This window comes from Hemicordylus capensis, chromosome 1 (genome assembly GCF_027244095.1).
Source record: "Hemicordylus capensis ecotype Gifberg chromosome 1, rHemCap1.1.pri, whole genome shotgun sequence".
Lineage (NCBI taxonomy): Eukaryota > Metazoa > Chordata > Lepidosauria > Squamata > Cordylidae > Hemicordylus > Hemicordylus capensis.
Genome location: NC_069657.1, coordinates 415,951,949 through 415,970,536, shown reverse-complemented (window position 1 = coordinate 415,970,536; position 18,588 = coordinate 415,951,949). Strand labels below are relative to the sequence as shown.

Genomic DNA, 18,588 nt, shown 5'->3' with positions numbered 1-18,588 from the left:
TAGTGGTTAACTTTAACCATTTGTTTATATTTTTATAGTGCCCTTCGTCCTAAGAACCCAGGGCAATTGACAACAAGGTAAAAATAATTATATAATTTCAACATAAAAACGAAGTACAGATAAGTTAAAAAGAGAGCCAAAGGCCATTTATTAGCCAAAGGTCTGTATAAAAAGAGCTTCAAGGTAAGTACAAATGATGTATTTATCAGTACAGTACAGTGCAGATGTAACCCTTAACCATGATTAAGGCTGATTAAATTTCCAAACTCTTAGCCTTGGTTAATGATCACTAGGGAACATTATAACTGCACAGGGCCTCTATCCCAAAGGAAGAGAAAGAACATGCTATATAGCAGATAAAATTAAGAACCTATACAAGAAAATTATTTGGGTATTAATTATTTAGGGATAAGTAGAGGGCTAAATAGAAAACACAGGACAAAATCTATTTGAAATAAACTATAAAAGATTTGTGCAAAAACAAAAGCTGATTTTTTTCCATCTAGTGAAAATGACCCCATACATTTCCCCTTCTGAACTCCAGACCATTCTTTGTAAAGCACTAGTCAGAGATAGATCTGTTTTTCAAGTATAAGGACATTTTCCCCTTAGGGAAAATGATTTTAGAACAGTTAAAAGAGAATTATGAATTGTAATTATCAATGAGGAGGGATAAACACATATCATATCGTTCCAGAGTATCTGCCTAGATAAAGGGTTTATGAGGGAAAAATATAAACGTAGATACCATCACTTTTAGGGGCTTGATATAGACTTTATCTCTGTAGCACTATGAAAAATACTGCAAGTCCTCTGGTAAAGACACTTTCCATGATAGGGGAAATTGGCTTTGAATCCAGTCTGCTCTACATTTCAAAACACTTTGGAACCATGAAAGATAAATCTTTCATTCATATATTCTATTGTATTCAGCTCACTTATCTTTGGTGATGGGCAAGCTTCCTCAGCTCATCTCACAATTAGCTCAGTTTTACCAAGCTTTTCTCTTCCCCAGAGACTTCATAACGTCGGTGCATCCCAAAAACTTGTTTGCCAGCCCTTATCACCATCCTATGCCTTTTTCAAAACTTATTCTTTCACAGAGGCAATAATTAGCACTAGGGGAGGGCTTTGCACAGTGGAAGAAGCCTTTAAGTCAAGGACTTAACTGGAACTCCCTTTCCCAGGTTCTCTGACAGCAGTGGATGCTCCACCTAAGGAGGATACTTTTGCTACTGCTGTTTCTCCCTTTGCAAGGATACATTTTGGGTAAAGTGCAGACTCTGGGGGAAATTCACTAGTGTAAGTACATTGGGTAGCATCTAGATTGTACCACTGATGCAACATGTATCAGTGCAAGGCAAAATTCCCCACTCCTCTTCTCTACTGAAGCTTTCTGAGCCCCCTGAAAAGCCATTGCTGCAACAGTCTGGAATGAGGTGCAGGGGGACAGCAGAGGGAGAGGAAATACCAATAAAACATGAGATGAACCACTAGCAAAGGCACCACCCTGCTGACAGATTCTAGATATTCCCCCTGCATCCGCCACCCTGGTCACATCCACTGTTCCCTCTAACAGGGATTCCCAGATGTTGTTGACAACAACTCCCATAATCCCCAAGCAGAAGCCATTGCAGCAGGGGATTCTGGGAGTTTTAGTCAACAACATTTGGGAATCCTTCTTAAAGGGAACAGTGGCTACATCCCATGCCACTGCCAAAGTTCTCTTGACCGTCAACAGTAGCTTTTCGGGGAGTGCAGGGAGCTTCAAAAGGGGGGGGGATGTGAGAAAGGTGTCTTGTGCTAGCACTCATTGAGTCAACAGGGCTTTGGATGCCACACACTGAGATTTCCATATAGAGACAAAGCCTTTATTATTAATCATAACTTTGGGAGAAGATAGATATAATATACAAATGTAACATATGAAGTTTCTTGGCTATAGAGTGAGCCCCATTTCCTTCCAGATTTTACAACTATCAGTGAATGTCAGGCTGCTGGGCTCTCTTCTGATTTTTTAATGTGCCACATGTGCACTGATCCATTTATCTGTTAAGTTGCTGCCTTTGTCTTAAAAATGAAACCTGTTTTTTAAACTGCAAAACTAATGGGGGTTAAACAACGGGGTTAGGTGGTGCTGGCCCGCAGGGATTGGGCCGGTTCCCACGTGCAGCCCAAGCCAGGTTGGGCATCCCTAGACCTAACACATGAGAACAGCTTGGTGTTTGCAATAAACTACTGCAACATGTTAAAATAGTCAGGAACTAGGAAAAAGTCCATCAATTTGAACATTCAACAAAAAAAAATTATGTAAAACAAGTTTCTAATACAATTGGGCTGGGATTAAAACCTCACACTGCAGCAGCTTTATGGTAAGGAGACTGAGACTGGAAAGCTGAGTGGGAAGAGGATTTAGAAAACAGGTCAGCTAGGAGCAGGGAATCTGAAGCAGGGTAGCTTCAGGAAAACCTGAGGAAGTGGGAAAGAGAGAGGCCTGAAGAACAGGGTAGAAAAGAAAAGGGGTGAGGAAAGGGGGGACAAAGAAGGGGAGCAGTTGTGGTCAAATCTCACAAGGAGGATGGATGCTGAGTAGGTGAGGAGGCTGCATTCAAGTCAAGTCAAAGTGAGACAGCATTGGCAGAGGATTAAAAAACCAAAGGACCTGAGAAAATAGCAGGTGGCTGAGGGCTACTGGGAGGAAGAACAGATCAGCTGAGGGAAGCTCAGAGAGGCATCGATAATATGTTCGCCAGGACTAGAACTCGTGTTTCTCATGAAACAAAGCTCATGTTTTCACAGTTGCCTAGAAAGGAGAAGTTTGCCAGCTGTAGCTTCAGGCCTCACCGGAGTACTGTGACATGAATCAGAAGAAGCTAAAGAGGGGTGTGTATGTATGTGCGTGCACACACACGCGTGTGCATTCTCATTCTCTCTCTCTCTCTCTCTCTCTCTCTCTCTCTCTCTCTCACACACACACACACACACACACACACACACACACATATCTCAGGGGCTGAATTTAATATCTCTCTCTGAAGTAACCATGCACCATCCCGACTACTTATTTGGCTAAAACCTGCTAGTTTATTTTCAGTCTAACTAAGAGAGAAATGTGGACAGAATCAAAGCATTACAGCTATAAGAAAACTTAATAAATATTGGTACCTATATTTATTTTTTACATTGGTATACCGCTCTTCATCCTGGGACTCCAGTGAACAACAAACGAATTCAAAGCAATTTAAAAAGTACTTAAAAGATACCAACATATGCAGCTTCAAAACCAAACTTGAAGGGAGTCAGAGGTCTACCACTCACTAGTCAAAAGTCTTAGTGAAAACGGCAGTATGTAACAGTCTCTGAAAGAGCGGCAGTGAGGGAAACATGTGGGTCTCATCTGAGAGCAAGTTCCATAGCCTGGGGGCAATCATCAAGAAGGCTGTGTCCTGTGTGCTTAACAAGCAAACTTCAGCTGGCATCTGCACACAGAACAGAGGTGTTCGACCAACCTAATTAGGTGGGTATTTTCACTGGGGACTTGTGGTCCTTAAGACACCTGAGGCCCAAGTCACTTGGGGATTTAAAGGTGATAACCAGAACCATAAATTCTGCCCAGGAACAGATTGGCAGCTAGTGCGACATCTTCAAAATCAGTGTAATATGTGCACTGCAGATATCAATCTGGCTGGCTGCACTGTAGTTGCTATCCATCTGTAGTTTCCAAATACTTTTCAAGGGCAGAGCCACGTAGAGCATATTGTGATAATCCAAACACAATTACTGCAATTGTGTTTACAAAAGCTTGTAAATATAGTTACAAGCTTTGTAACTAGTTACATCTAAAGTGTTTTAGATTGCACAATGCTCTAAAAGAGTACAAGTAATTGCTCCGGTGAGCCACCTAATGGTGCAGCAGGAAATGACTCGACTAGCAAGCCAGAGGTTGCCGGTTTGAATCCCCGCTGGTATGTTTCCCAGACTATAGGAAATACCTATATTGGGCAGCAGCAATATAGGAAGATACTGAAAGACATAATCTCATACTGCGTGGGAGGAAGCAATGGAAAGCCCCTCCTGTATTCTACCAAAGACAACCACAGGGCTCTGTGGTCGCCAGGAGTCGACACTGACTCGACAGCACACTTTACCTTTAATCTCTCCTGTAAGGCAATAAGAAACCACACCCAGCAGCTCTCTTGGCAATGCTCATAAGGCAAAAATTGAAAAATTTCCTCTACTTATCATTGCACTGCAAACAATAAGAGCCAATTTCATGAGCCATTTTCCTCTTAAAAAAAAAAAAAGACACACACATTCTTTCTGTTGCCAAACAGCAAGCACCTAAAGTGAGGACAAACCAGGAACAAATGCAGCAGAATGAGTGCAGATTATGCAAGGGTAAGATCATCATCATTCCAAGATGCTTTGTTCATTTTGATGTATTAACTTCAGCAACACTTGCATATATTGTCATGCAAATGATTCCATTGAAATTGCACTGAAGCAGAAAGGGAGAAAAGAACGTGTATCCAGAATAGCTAATAAAACATTTTAAAAGGACACTAGCTTAGCCCTATACAAACATTCATTTCAGTTAAAAATGAATATGTGTTAGAAGGGGTTCTCTCTGCTGGCCTGGCTGGCCTCCACGTATCGTTTACACAGGAGCTTAGGTGCATACAGCTGAATGCACATAGGCTCCCTATGATGTATCTGTACCTTCCATTTTTGCAGGGTGCTGATAGCAGGTCACAAATGTCACTTTAAATCTATAGAGATTGGGGGCAGTGCCAATGGGTGCAACCCAGATCCTGCCCCCACAAACTCCATACCTTCATTTCTAGCTGGAACGAATGTTCACACAACATTCTTGCCATTCTTGTTCATGATTACTTTTGGAATGATACAAATAATCATGAAGTTCCAGTCCCATAGGGTATCCAATACTATACTCTTGGAACTCCTGAAAAGTCATGGGCAGTTTTTCTAATTACCTTTTAAAAACTGGATTAGACTTATGCAGTGTTCACAGATCTTAGTATTTGTTTGGTAGATCGACCCTTACTTCATGCTGCATCTCCTAAATACAGGGCAAAATCAGGAACAATCCACTCTTTCCTCAAATCTCAAGGGATCAGTTAGAAATTCTGCCTCTCTAGCTTGGAGGTGGAAAGGGGAGTGTGAACTTGTCTGCTTAAATGCCACATTTGTAGGTTGCTTCAAGCAGCCAAAACAAGCCCTTTGCCAAGTTGGTCTTGTTGAAGGGCTTGTTGGTCTGCCACTGCATTTTCCAGGTAGTGAAAGCGCCTTGAAAGTGCCTTGAAAACGCAGAATCAGACCTAGTTCCTCACCTTCCCTATTCCAGCTCAGGTCTGGAGGAGGTGTGTATGTGGTGTGGTGTGGTGTGGTGTGTGTGTGTGTGTGTGTGTGTGTGTGTGTGTGTGTGTGTGTGTGTGTGTGACTTCACCACTACATTTGCGAGGAGCTCCAACCACCTTAGAAACACAGTGCAGAAACAACCTTCCTTCTCACTTTATAAGCATAAGAACAGCCCTTCTGGATCAAGCCCAAGGCCTATCTAGTCCAGCATCCTGTTTTACACAGTGCCCACCAGAGCCTCTGAGAATCCACGCTGGAGCCAGGGAGAGGATAGGGAAATGTGGCACAACTGCAGGACAATTCCCAGTCTCTGCAGCTTCAAAGTTGGGTGGAAGTCTGGGGCTTGTCACAGTTCCCATGGCAAGAATGGTGGGGGGAAAAGGTGTGGCACCCTATTTTCAAGTTACTAGTTTCAAGTTGGTGAACAGCCAACTGTACCTAGCCACTGTGTATTCCAAGATGTTGGCAAAGTGTTTCTTTTTGTTTACACCTATAGCAAAGAAACTCAAATAATTAATACAGTAGCTCTGCCAAAAATGCTAACCTGGTCTTATTTTCTTCTATTTCCCCCTTCTGCCTCTGTTCTTTTATACTGTCCCTTTGAGGACTGGTTCACACAGTAATTCTTGGCTGCAGTCCTCTCCCTGTGTATATGATGGCATGAAAGAGATACACAGATACAGTTCAAAACAATTGTTGTGATTGCGGCTGCATTGAGAAAATGGCCTAAGCGCTCTGTGTATTGAAAGTGTAAGTTACATGTCCAAAATTATTCTGTCAATCCCCTGACAATTTAATTATATAATTTTCCCCCCTATCTAGCGTTTCTTGACTCTGTTTAGCTAGCACTGTCTCGTCAATATTTCATTCAGGTGTAGCGTGGAAAAGTTGAGCTACCCTGGGCTAACAGCCAACCTTGCCTGTGACTGACGCTCACTTAGCTGAGCAAAGAGTTGCTCTGCTCCAAGCAGGAACTTGACTACACAAGAACCAGTAGTGACAGCAAGGGTGTTGCCTTGAATTCTAACAACGCCATTTCCAGCTTGTGCTCAAGCAAGTGGAACCAGCACTTTAACTGAATGCTAAAAGGCTTCAATCTTGTGCTTTATCCCAATTTGCTTCCTGTATAGAACCAGGACATTTTAGTACAAGCAGCCGGGCAGGTGCATCACTCATTCTGTTGTAATTTTAGAGCAATTACAATCGTATTAATTTCTCCATTGCATAAATTCTTAGCAGTTCGTAATCCAACAACACCGGCCACTGTTTTCTAAACAGAAACCATAATGTTTTTGTAAATATTGGGATAGTTAATTACACTGTATTTTCAACTAAAAACTATTCTTTTAAACAAATCAATATGAGCCATGGGTTTAAGGGGCACATCTAGATTTTTACTGTATAGTCAGTGAATGGAACTTATATCTCTCTACACTGTCATGTAAACACGACAGGGACAAATTAAAAGAAAGTGTTCACAATCATGATGAGAAAGGAGAAGTAAGAAATAATCCAATGTATTGTATGTGAATAAGGAGAAGATTTCGTATTTGTATAATGGCTGCGCTTCCAATGACATTCATAGCAGCTATAGGCCAATCATGTCACTGTAACAAATGTCCTCGGATGTCCTCGGATGGAATATGACTACATACGATGTACTAGGGTTGCCTCTTCAGTTTACCTTGATTTGGTCATAGATAGAGATAAGCACAGAAAGGTTTGCTTCCTGCCATTATTTCATTCTGGATTTCTGGAAATCGTAATGACTATGGCACATGCAGTTTTCTTTTGCTGCAGCATTACCTGAAAAGAAGTCCGTGCATGAGCAATTCTGTACACAACACTATGTGAATTGGGACGGTCATGTATCTAGAATAATGAGCATGGCAGTACATTTTCTCCTCCCTTACACCTCCTTGAAATTGTACATGAAAATATTGCAACCTTGGGACAGCACAAGAATCTGCTCTGAAATTTGATCAAAATATCCAGTGAGCTTGATAAGCAAACAATCTTTCTGATAAAGAAGGGAAGTGGTCACTCACAAGGGCTGGTCACACCCAAGCTTCCACAGTCATGTAATGAACTACTGTTCTCTCCATCAAACCTACCACCAGGGGTGTAGCTATAATGAATGAGGTGGGGTGGGTGGTTGGGTGGGACCGACAAATGTACCTGGTCCTGTGGCGGGTGTGGGACCCACTGGCTGGGCAACAGATCGCTCTTCATTCTCCCCCTCCCTGACTCACAGGCATTCTACTGGTTCCTGGCTGGAAAACTCCTTTCAGCTTTAAACAACAGGAACCTTCTCCAGGGTGTTTATAAGAATGTAGTAAGTATAACTGTTAAAATGTTTCAGAGCCAGAGGAATGCAAATGTGCAAGTGTGTGCGAGTGGCGTGTGTGATATTATCTGCAATGGAGTGAGAGAAGGGCATGCTGAGAAGGTTTTGTTTTTCACTGGGTCCTTACACTTCTTCTGCAACAAAGCCATGAGAGCAGGCAGGCCCATCTTCACTTTTGCCCCAGGGCCCACTCCAACCTTGCCATGCACCTGCCTACCACCTACCAACTGCTACCCCCGCCATCCCTCTAAATACAAACCCAGTGACTTATCAGAGTGTTTTGTGATGTGTTGGTGGAAATGTTTAGGATCTGGGGGCATTAGACTTATATCGAAATCCTGCCAGAACAAACCACTTCAGAAACATGAACATTAAGGAGTCTAAGCAAATTATGGAGCTAAACTTAGGAACATAGGGAGCTGCTGTATACTGAGTCAGACCATATCTAGTTCAGTATGGTCTACACAGACTGGCAGTGGCTTCTCCAAGGTTGCAGGCAAGAATCTCTCTCAGCCTTATCTTGGAGAAACCAGAGAGGGAACTTGAAACCTTCTGCTCTTCCCAGTGCAGCTCAATCCCCTGAGGGGAATATCTTACAGTACTCACATGTAGTCTTCCATTCAAATGCAACCAGGGTGGACCCTGCTTAGCTAGGGGGACAAGTCATGCTTGCTACCACAAGACCAGCTCTCCTCAAACTTGATTAAAATATCAGTGTTCTATTAAATGCAAAAGCAATATTAGATATTGCAAAACAAAAAAAATTATCATCAGTTTAGATATTTACATTTTATTGTATTTGAAATACCAATATAATTAATCAGATACCATATTTACCCAAATCCAAGATGAGGTTTTTCCTCAGTTCTTTTATGTTAAATATTTGTAGGGGGTGGGGATTGTCTTAAATTCAGAGTCCTCTTTCTTTTGGGTAAATACAGGTACAGCCTATATTTAACCTCTGCCTTTTAAAGCATCATCTTAAATTCAGAGTCACTTTCTATTTGAGTAAATACAGTAATACAAAAAGGTGTATATATATTTAAACATATAAATTTAACTGAATCCCAAATAAACATATAAGTACAGAACTTTATCCTAAAAATATTCAAAGAACAGACTTCTTCACAACCAGTGGTTGTACCTAGCATTATGCCGGAAACCTCAACATACTATATAAAATAAATAAATAATAAATAATAAGAAGATAGAATCGTGTCTGATATGAGCAGTATAAGAACCATGGGAATTAATTATATTTAGAACTGTGTTCTTGTCCAACTCATACTCATTTTAATGGAAGTTTCACATAACTTCCCACTCTATATCATGCACATGCAAACTAATTCAAACTAATGTTAATTGGAATGACTGCTGAGGGTATTAGTAATGGGTTTATATGGAATTTTAGAAGTCAGGAAAAGTATAGAAAATGTATGTTAAGATCACTCAGAAATTGGCGCTGCCAATGCTGTGCCTTCCTCTCCCAATTTTCCTCTCTAGATATCTTGCACCTGGTTCTTATTACTGAATGCCACTGAATTAAAAATAACACATCAAGACACTGTTAACACCCAGCCTCCTGCAAGGCTGAATTCTAAGAACTCTGTTTTCTGACTCGACTTTGTGCAAGCAAGTAGAACTGTCACATGCATTGCATGCTAAAGGCCGCAGCCTTTGTCTTTTCCAAGTTCTGTCTATTTCAGAGGCTAACATGCTGCAATTAGTCTAATTAATGTGAAACAATGAGCTGTGTTACCACTTATCAAATTGATTGTTCCCCTATCAAAACAAAACAGGCTGGCTTTTTGATGTAATTTCAAGAGATGATTTGAAATGTCATGTTGCTGCAAGCCAATTACCTTATGACTGGAGTCACGGTCAACAGAATACATAATTAGCAGGAGTTTGGGAAGGCTGCTTACTGCTAGTATGCTAATTAACTGTCTTTTGTCATAAAACAAAAAGGTTGTAGCTAGGGTTGTGAAATAGGTCTTTTTTATTTACATTTCTTTGTGCTTATCAATGTGAGGCATGACAATGCAAAAGAATAGAAAATTTTAATTCCACTACTTCAAATTAATACTGAGCTGCAAGGTCAGGCTTAATGTGGGACTACAATAACATTCAAACTCTGTTTCATGCAACACTCAGGCTGCATAGAACAACACACACAGGGGGAAATTAAGCACAAAGTGAATCTCATTCCCAAGAGTCATTGAGACTCACCTAATGAATCACAACATTAAACCAATATCATACCCCTTTTCTTCCAAATTAGAAACTGTCTAAATGTACTGCTGGCTACCCTGCCAGCTCCAAATGGTTCAACTGCTGCTATTTTAACTGCCTTTACAGTATGAAAGGACAAAGGGCAGGATATGTCCTATTTTGTTAATCTTTTCAGGGCAGGGTTTTTCAAACTCGGGGGTCCAGATATTGTTGGACTACAATGCCCACCATCCCCGGCCATTTGGCTGGAGATGATTGGTATTGTAGTCCAACAATATCTGCACACACACACCCGAGTCTGAGAATCAGCATTCAATGGAAACTCTTCACTATCTTTTGGATGCTCCAAACTTCTGACCTGCAGTGTTATGACAATTAGAGTAATTAACAGACATGCATTTTAGCTCTTACTTGATTATGACTCAGTATGTGCTACCACTAGAAGCCACCTAATGGTGCAGCGGGGAAATGACTTGACTAGCAAGCCAGAGGTTGCTGGTTCGAATCCCCACTGGTATGTTTCCCAGACTATGGGAAACACCTATATCGGGCAGCAGCGATATAGGAAGATGCTGAAAGGCATCATCTCATACTGCATGGGAGATGGCAATAGTAAACCCCTCCTATATTCTACCAAAGACAACCACAGGGCTCTGTGGTTGCTAGGAGTCGACAAAGACTCAACAGCACACTTTACCTACATGCTACTACTAGATACCATTTTCCCTGAAACAGAAGCCCTACCTTGATGGAAAAACCTGTATTAACTATGACAAATTATATTTTTAATTGTATATACTGCTTTTCAACAAAAGAAAGGTTTTCAGAGCAGTTTACATACCAAAATAAATCAGAAGATGGTTCCCTGTCCCAAAAAGGCTCACAATCTAAAAAGAAACACAAAGGAGACATTAGCAACAAAAAACCTGAGGGCTCTCTGGTCGCCAGGAGTTGACACCGACTCGATGGCACACTTTACCTTTACTAAGAGGAATGCTGCCCTCAGACCATTTTCCCAATCTAAGTTAATGCCCAAAGTGCTATTTGCCTCATAAGGTAACACATGTTAATAAGGAAGGCCAATGGAGATGGAAATCTCACTAACTGATGTTGTTATAACCAGGCTTGACTCCTACCTATTGAGTGAGGCTGCCCTTCAACAGAACTTGGAGGCTTCTGCTGGTGAAAGATGTACCTGTGCACCTCATAATGGATACTGGAAAATAAGAGCTTATTCCATCTCTATAATATTAGCTACACTGGCTGCCACTATCACCCTTCATGGCCTAAGCACAAAAATCGAGCTACCTATGATTCACACTGGACTAGCTCAGAAAAAAACTGAGCTGTTTCTCCTTGCCTCCAAGTCAGAAAATAGCTTGGCTTAGCATAATTAGTCTATGGAATTTGTTGCCACAGGAGGTGATGATGGCCATCAGCTAGGATGGCTTTAGACCAGGGGTTCCCAACCTGTGGTACTCCAGACGTTGTTGAACGATTTACTGTAGCTGAGGATGATGGGAGTTATAGTTCAGCAACATCTGGAGTACCACAGGTGGGGATTCTCAGGGTTAGACAAATGCATGGAAAACCTCTCTACTAATGGTTACTAGTCTTGATGGCTATATGCTACATTCATGTTCAGCAGCAGTATGCCATAGAATACCAGTTGCAGGGGGGCAGTGGCAGGTAACGGGACATGCCTTCATCTCTTGCTAGTGGGCTCCTCAGAGGCATCTGGTAGGCTACTGTGTGAAGCAGAATACTCGATTAGATAGGCCTTTTATAATGATCCAGCAAGGCTCTTCTTGCGTTCTTATCAGCCAATAAATCTTTTTCTCCTCCACCCCAGCCCCAATGATCATGGAGGCTCCATGATCCCCCCACCAACTACAAATAACAGCTCTAAGACCAAAAAGAGAATCTGCTATTAGAAAACAACCTCTTCACTGAAGACCTTTGGGAGAAGAAAGTCTATAGTTGCTGTTTGCCATCTTCCAGGCATTTCCAGGGTTGAGGCCTCTTTCTGTCTCCCTATTGAAATCAATGGAGGCATTCAATGGAGAGATTCCATTGAATTCAATGGAGAGATTGGATCTGAACCAGAGAAGAATTTAGTGGTGATAGGGAACCAGAGGAACTGTGGAATAGAAGTTGAAAGAGACTGCCAAAGACCAAGAAACAGAAAAACGCAAAATGGATATCAGAACAGACGGTAGAAATTGCCAAGAAGAGGAGAGAAGCCATAGTCAAGAAAAATAAAGACCTTAGGAAGGAACCTAATAGGGAATTTCAGAAAGCTATTAGAAGAGACAAGGAGCAGTATTACAAGGACAAAAGACACTGAGGATGGAAATAGACATGGAAAAACAAGGAATGTTTTCCAAAAGATCTCTGAACTCAGAAGGAGGTTCCTTCCAACCTTGAATTGGTATGTTAAGAGATGCCAAAGGACAAATAGTAACTGATTCAGAGATCAAACAGAGATGTACTGAAAATCTGTACAGCAGGGATGTCAACATCCAAAATTCTCTAGAAAATATTTCCTACCAGCAAGAAACTTTAGTATGGGAAGAGGAAGTTATATCAGCACTCCGATCATTACCAGGTCGGAAGGCTACAGGAACCGATAGAATAGCTACAGAAATATGGCAGGCAACAGAAAAAGAAACAGCCAAGGCTCTAACCAAATTATGCCAGCGAGTCTGGAGAACACAGTGGCCAGCAGATTGGAAGAGGTCAGTCTACATACGACATACCCATACCAAAGACTTAATAGATTGTGCAAACCACTGCACAATATCCCTAATTTCACATGTTAGCAAAATAATACTCAGGATCATCCAACACAGATTAGAGCCCTAGGTGGAAAGGGATATGCCTCATGTTCAAGCCGGTTTCAGAAAAAGCCGAGAAACAAGAGACATAATTGCCAATGCATGCTGGATAACTGAGAAAGCCAAAGTATACTAAAATAAAATAAAATAAAATAAAATAAAATAAAATAAAATAAAATAAAATAAATATGTGCTTCATTGACTACAGAAAAGCCTTTGATTGCATAGATCATGTCAAGTTGTGGAATATCCTAAGGAAAATGGGCATCCCAGAACATCTCATGAGAACCTGTACACAGGACAGGAAGCCACAGTCCAGACAGAGCATAGTGAAACAGACTGGTTCCAGATTAACAAAGAAGTAAGACAAGGCTGTATGCTTTCTCCTTATTTATTCAACATATATGCTGAACATATACGGAGAGAAGCTGGATTGGAAGAAGATAAGCATGGTTTTAAAGTTGGAGGAAGAAACATCAATAACCTGTACTACGCTGACGACACCATTCTGATAGCTGAAAATGCAAATGATCTGCAAGCTCTTGTAATGAAAGTCAAGGAGCAGAATGAAAAAAATGGGATGACGACTAAAGGTAAAGAAGACTAAACTAATGACAACAGGTACAACAACCAGCCTCAGAATTGATAATGAAGACATTGGTGGATAGCTTCTGCCTTTTAGGATTGAACATCAACAGTAAAGGGATCCAGCAGTCAATAAATATTCCGGAGACTAGTACTTGGTAGGATTGATGAAGGCCTTGGAAAGGATATTTTGATGCCGTGATGTTTCTATACCTACAAAGATTAGAATTGTTTGAAGAATATTCTTCCTGTGACACTCTATAGATGAGAAAGCTGGACTTTAAATAAGCAAGACAGAAAAAATATTGATGATTTTGAACTTTGGTGCTGGAGAAGACTCTTGAGGATACCATGGACAGCCAGGAAAACAAACAAATGGATCATAGAACAAATCAATCCAGAATTTTCACTCGAGGCTCAAATGACCAGGCTCAAACTGTCATACTTTGGACACATTATGCGAAAACACAGCTCCCTTGAGAAGTCCATAATGCTGGGAAAAGTTGAAGGAGCAGAGCAGAGGTGCACTTAGCCACAGACCTTGGGGATTAGGTCCATGGCCTCCTGTATCCAGGGGGGGCTATAAATGTTCTGGGGGGCCTCCCCAGAGCCCCACCACTGCCCCATGCTCACCCCGCTGCTGCCCTACACCTGCCGTGGCAGTTAAATATATTTTTAAAAAACTTTTTGCAACTGCCGCAGCAGGGACAAGGGCAGCGGTGGCCACTCAATGGGAGGCCAAGGTGGGGGAGGCAGTAGCAAGAGCTCCTTCCCGGAGCCTGCCTGCCTTCCTCTCAAATGACAGATCGGGCCATTTTTGACCCATTTAGGGGCTCTCTGCACACGGGCACGTGAGCTACAGAAAATGGCAAGGTGAACAGCAATGTCTGGGAAAGGAAAACCAAACCATACAAAAGCCTCAGCACTATTCCATGCAAAGAAACCTTCGATATTTCATAACATATACATGTGCACTTAATTAGCTTCATTACATTCATTACTCCACTTTTTGTCCTCAGAAACAAGTTGGTAATTAAGGTAACGAACTCGTCGAGTATTTACAAGGGGCGGTTAGATCCATCCTCACGATTTGCTGAGCCTTAAGTGGTTTAGCTTCCAAGCCAGTCAACAAGCAAAGTGGAGCCTTGTGTGGGTGCTTCCTCTTGACTTTCTCTCACCTGTGTTTTTATGATGCATTCAAATTACTCACATTCGGAAATTAATTAAAACAGCAGAGGCAAATGAAATGGGAATGAAGGGGGCAGTGTGTGTCTGTGCATTGAGGAAGAGGGAGGTTTTGTACATGTCACCACGGGTCATGGGTGAGTAATAATAATTAAGGATTCCTGAACAGATCATCCTCCACACACCCACTGAAGTCAATGGCCAAACTCCCATTGGCTTTCAATGGCTCAGGATTGCATTCCAGCCAGGGGCTTGCGATAAGAGTTTGTTGGCGGTATCTCTTTAATTGCTGCTGAAGTCTGTACAATGTGCGCAGAGGCCTGAAATGGGCTGAAAATGGCCCGATCTGTCATTTGGGAGGCAGGTGGGCTCAGGAAAGGAGCTCTTGCCGCCGCCTCCCCCACCTTGGTCTCCCCTCGAGTGGCCATCCCTGTCTTGAAAAAAGGTGAAAAAAGAAAGAAAAAATTTAACTTGCCCCTGACCCCTTCAAGTGGGGGGGGGGGCTCTGAAGCCCTTCCAGGTCTGCTCTTCAAGATTACCTAGGTGTGCCCCTGAAGAAGAGGACGACCAGCAGCAAGGTAGATGGACTCGATTATGACAGCAATGAATGCACTACTGAGAGACCTTAAAGGCCAAGTTGAAGACAGATCATCTTGGAGAGGATCTATCTATCTGGTCGCTAAGAGTCAACACCAACGACTTGATGGCACTTAATCAATCAGTCAATCGATCGATCGAGCAGTCAATCAGTACTCACTGCTTTTTTGAGATCAGCAATGCTCATTTATTCACTCATTCATTAATTTAAGCACATAAGAAGAGCCATGCTGGATCAGGCCCAAGGGCGTTTCTAGCCAAGCAACCTGTTTCCCACACTGACCTACCAGATGCCCTAGGAAGCCACACAACCAGGAGGAAGGCATGCCCCCTCTCATGCCATTGCTCTCCTGCAACTGGTACTCAGAGGCATCCTGCCTCTGGACATGGAGATAGCCTACTTATTTAATTTTATTTATAAATAAGGTTTATGTCCATGCCCTCACAAAAAAATCCCAGCTTACAAACGTTAAGATTAACAATAAAACAATAACCCCCGCTTACATGAGCAGAATGTACTTTGGCAAGTGGAAGCATAGTCTGAATGCTGCCAAATGTTTATTTATTACATTTATAAACCCCTCTTCCTCCAAAGAGCTCAGAGGGGTGTGTACATGATTAGGTTTATCCTCACAATAACCTGATTTGTTTGTTTAAATGTCTATTTCCTTTAAGGTGCCTGAACCCTGCAAAGGCAGCGTACCAAAGGCTGGAATAAAATAAGAGAAAATAACCCCCCCCAGATGATTCAAAAATCAATGCAGAATTGGTAAGAGAACCCATTTTTCTTCCAACAAAGAAAAATCTCAGCACTTCAGTGGTAAGCTATGAGGGAAAGCTGCCCTTAAAGGACTGAGAGATTATCACTTTGATACTTGAGCAGAGCTGCGACAGAAGTTAAGTGATAACTGTTGCTTTGAAATTGGGAGGGGGGCCCCTCAGGGGCAAAGTGGGGTGTGTGTGAAACCCCTGTCAGTTTTCAGGGGTGAAATTGTGTGGGTAAATGCATTGTGGCCTCTAGCCCTACTTGCAAACAATAAGGTCGTTCATATGACCAAATGTACCAGGCCTGGGAAGGGCTGGTGGGGAGGTAGGCTCCTACATGGCTGTTCCCCTGAAAGCTCTGTTCCCCTGAAAGCCCCTTACACATCCACACCAGGCAGCCCAAGTGCCCACACAACTGGGGAGTGGGGTAGAAGGGCACACCTTCACCCTTCTACCTCACTTTTAGCCTGGGTACAAAACCCAGGCCACCAGGCACACAGTGCTGGTCTTGTGGTAGCAAGCATGACTTGTCCCCTTAGCTAAGCAGAGTCTGCCATGGATGCATATGAAGGAGAGACTAGAAGTGTGAAAACTGTAAGATGTTTCCCTCAGGGGATGGAGCCGCTCTGGGAAGAGCATCTAGGTTCCAAGTTCCCTCCTTGGCATCTCCAAGATAGGGCTGAGTGTGACTCCTGCCTGCAACCTTGGAGAAGCTGCTGCCAGTCTGTGTAGACAATACTGAACTAGATAGACCAATGGTCTGACTCAGTATATGGCAGCTTCCTTTGTCCCTATGTCCAAGCCTGGGTAGGGCTGGTCATGTGAATGACCGTAATTTCTGAAACAGGCTATCATTCTGCTAGACGTCAGTCTAAGGAATAAATGGGGGACAAACTAACTGGTATTGGATGTACCCTGGTTGGTGTCCACCACTTTCTAGAACAAGGATTCATTCCGTGATGCAGCAGAGGTGTTCCCAACTTTTACAGAAGCTATAACATAAATATAAACATGTTTAATGATCACAGCATAGAAGATGGCATGAGAAGGGTAGTTGTGGTGTTTTATTACCAGGTAGGCATTACGTGCCTGTGAAAATCACATGGTGCCATATTCAAGCTTCCCAAATCTGGGTGGCCTAATTTGCATGTTATGCAAATTATGTGGCACCTAATTTGCATTTGACATACTTTCCCCTCCTTCTCTGCCCTCCCATGTGATCAGATCCAGAGTAAAATCTGGACAATCCAGGCAGCGCATTCGAAATCCATGTAAATCTGGGTGGAATTTAGCAGCCAGGTGGAGGAGCCAAAATCCGGCAGCTACCCTAAATTCCAGGGGACATGGCAAGGCTAATTGCAACTGTCATGCAAAAGTGGCAGGGGTGGAGAAATGTATTGTTCCAGTGACAAATATGCCATGTTGACTGTAGAGGAAATCTATTCCCCAGTGCAGAAACACATACTTCCCTCTGTCCAAAGTGTTTAAAGGTCCTGGAGGACATCCCCCAAAGTTAGGCTGTAGATTAGATGGTGACAGTCATTAGGACTGAATCAGGGCTACTGCTGGTAGTGTTAGAAGACTGTTTCACTCATAAACTGAAAACATCCTGCATTTTTATTGTGAATTATTAAACTTATAACTAATATGAAAACACTCATTTCTTCTGCTGCTGTCATTTATTAGAATCAATATCATCCTTCCTGTCTTTATTCAGCAGAGAAAACAAAGCTAATCCCAATTTCTAAAGAGCCAGCTAATAAAGGAGTCAAGGGATCATTAGTCTAATTAACTCATTCCTGTTTTCAGTTTACATTTCATTATGCCATTACACTCTCTGAAATGTCAATTTTTCTATTCCATGAAAAACTGTTTAACATATAGACATTAAATTAAATAAATTGTAGTACATATATATTACAAAATAATCAATGCTACCTCAAATCTAAAACAAACTATCTTTAGATAAATTATAAATTCACACAAGTCTTACTTAATATAAAGATTATTGCATACATATTTGTATTGTGGTTTTTGTTATATATGTTCTCATAGCTTTGGCAGAGATCCTTGTATTCAATGGGATTACTCTTGTCAGCAAAATTAAGCATGCTCTTAAGTACCTTCTTTTAAAAGGCAGTAAAATATGAGGAAATATGGGGAGCTCACATCTGTTGGAACAACTGTGCCATTATCTTCTGCCACTTCAATTGGCATGACAGTCTTTATAGCCGGTCTTCAAATATGCCATATCCTTCCATTCATATCTGATTCTAAGAATTACTGAAATTGCATTGCTCCCATTGACTTTCAATTTTCCAGGAATGCTAATTGTACAAGATTGTTCTTTCTAATATTCCACAATGCATCTGGTTGTATCTTTCTCATACTGTCATATGTCAATGCCTTGTATTTATTTTTGTCTGATTATATAAGATGTGTATTGATTTCTGTTTTTAGACTACTTCAGCCTTAGATTCTTATAGAAAGGGCTGCTGCTGTTTTTTTGTTGTTTTTTTTTGATGCTCTGAGTATTAGTAATTGCTTACTTGGCAAGTCACAAATAGCTCAGTCTCTAGAGATATGCAAATAGACATCAATTGAGTATTTGAAATGTGAATATTCAGTGGGATGTGAGAAGTCAAAAGAAACATGGATAGC

General features: G+C 41.7%; 1 protein-coding gene across 6 annotated transcripts in view; it reads right to left on the bottom strand.

Moving 5' to 3' along the window:
- Positions 1 to 18,588, bottom strand: part of ESRRG (estrogen related receptor gamma) — a 767,139-nt gene that overhangs the window by 357,134 nt on the left and 391,417 nt on the right. Inside the window, exon 1 of one of the 6 annotated variants that reach the window (XM_053309134.1) lies at positions 5,924 to 5,941. The exons of the other annotated variants lie outside the window; for them this stretch is intronic. The gene's annotated coding sequence lies outside the window, so the exon portion shown is untranslated. Of the gene's footprint in view, positions 1 to 5,923; positions 5,942 to 18,588 lie in introns of those variants that run through there. 6 annotated transcript variants of the gene reach the window in all.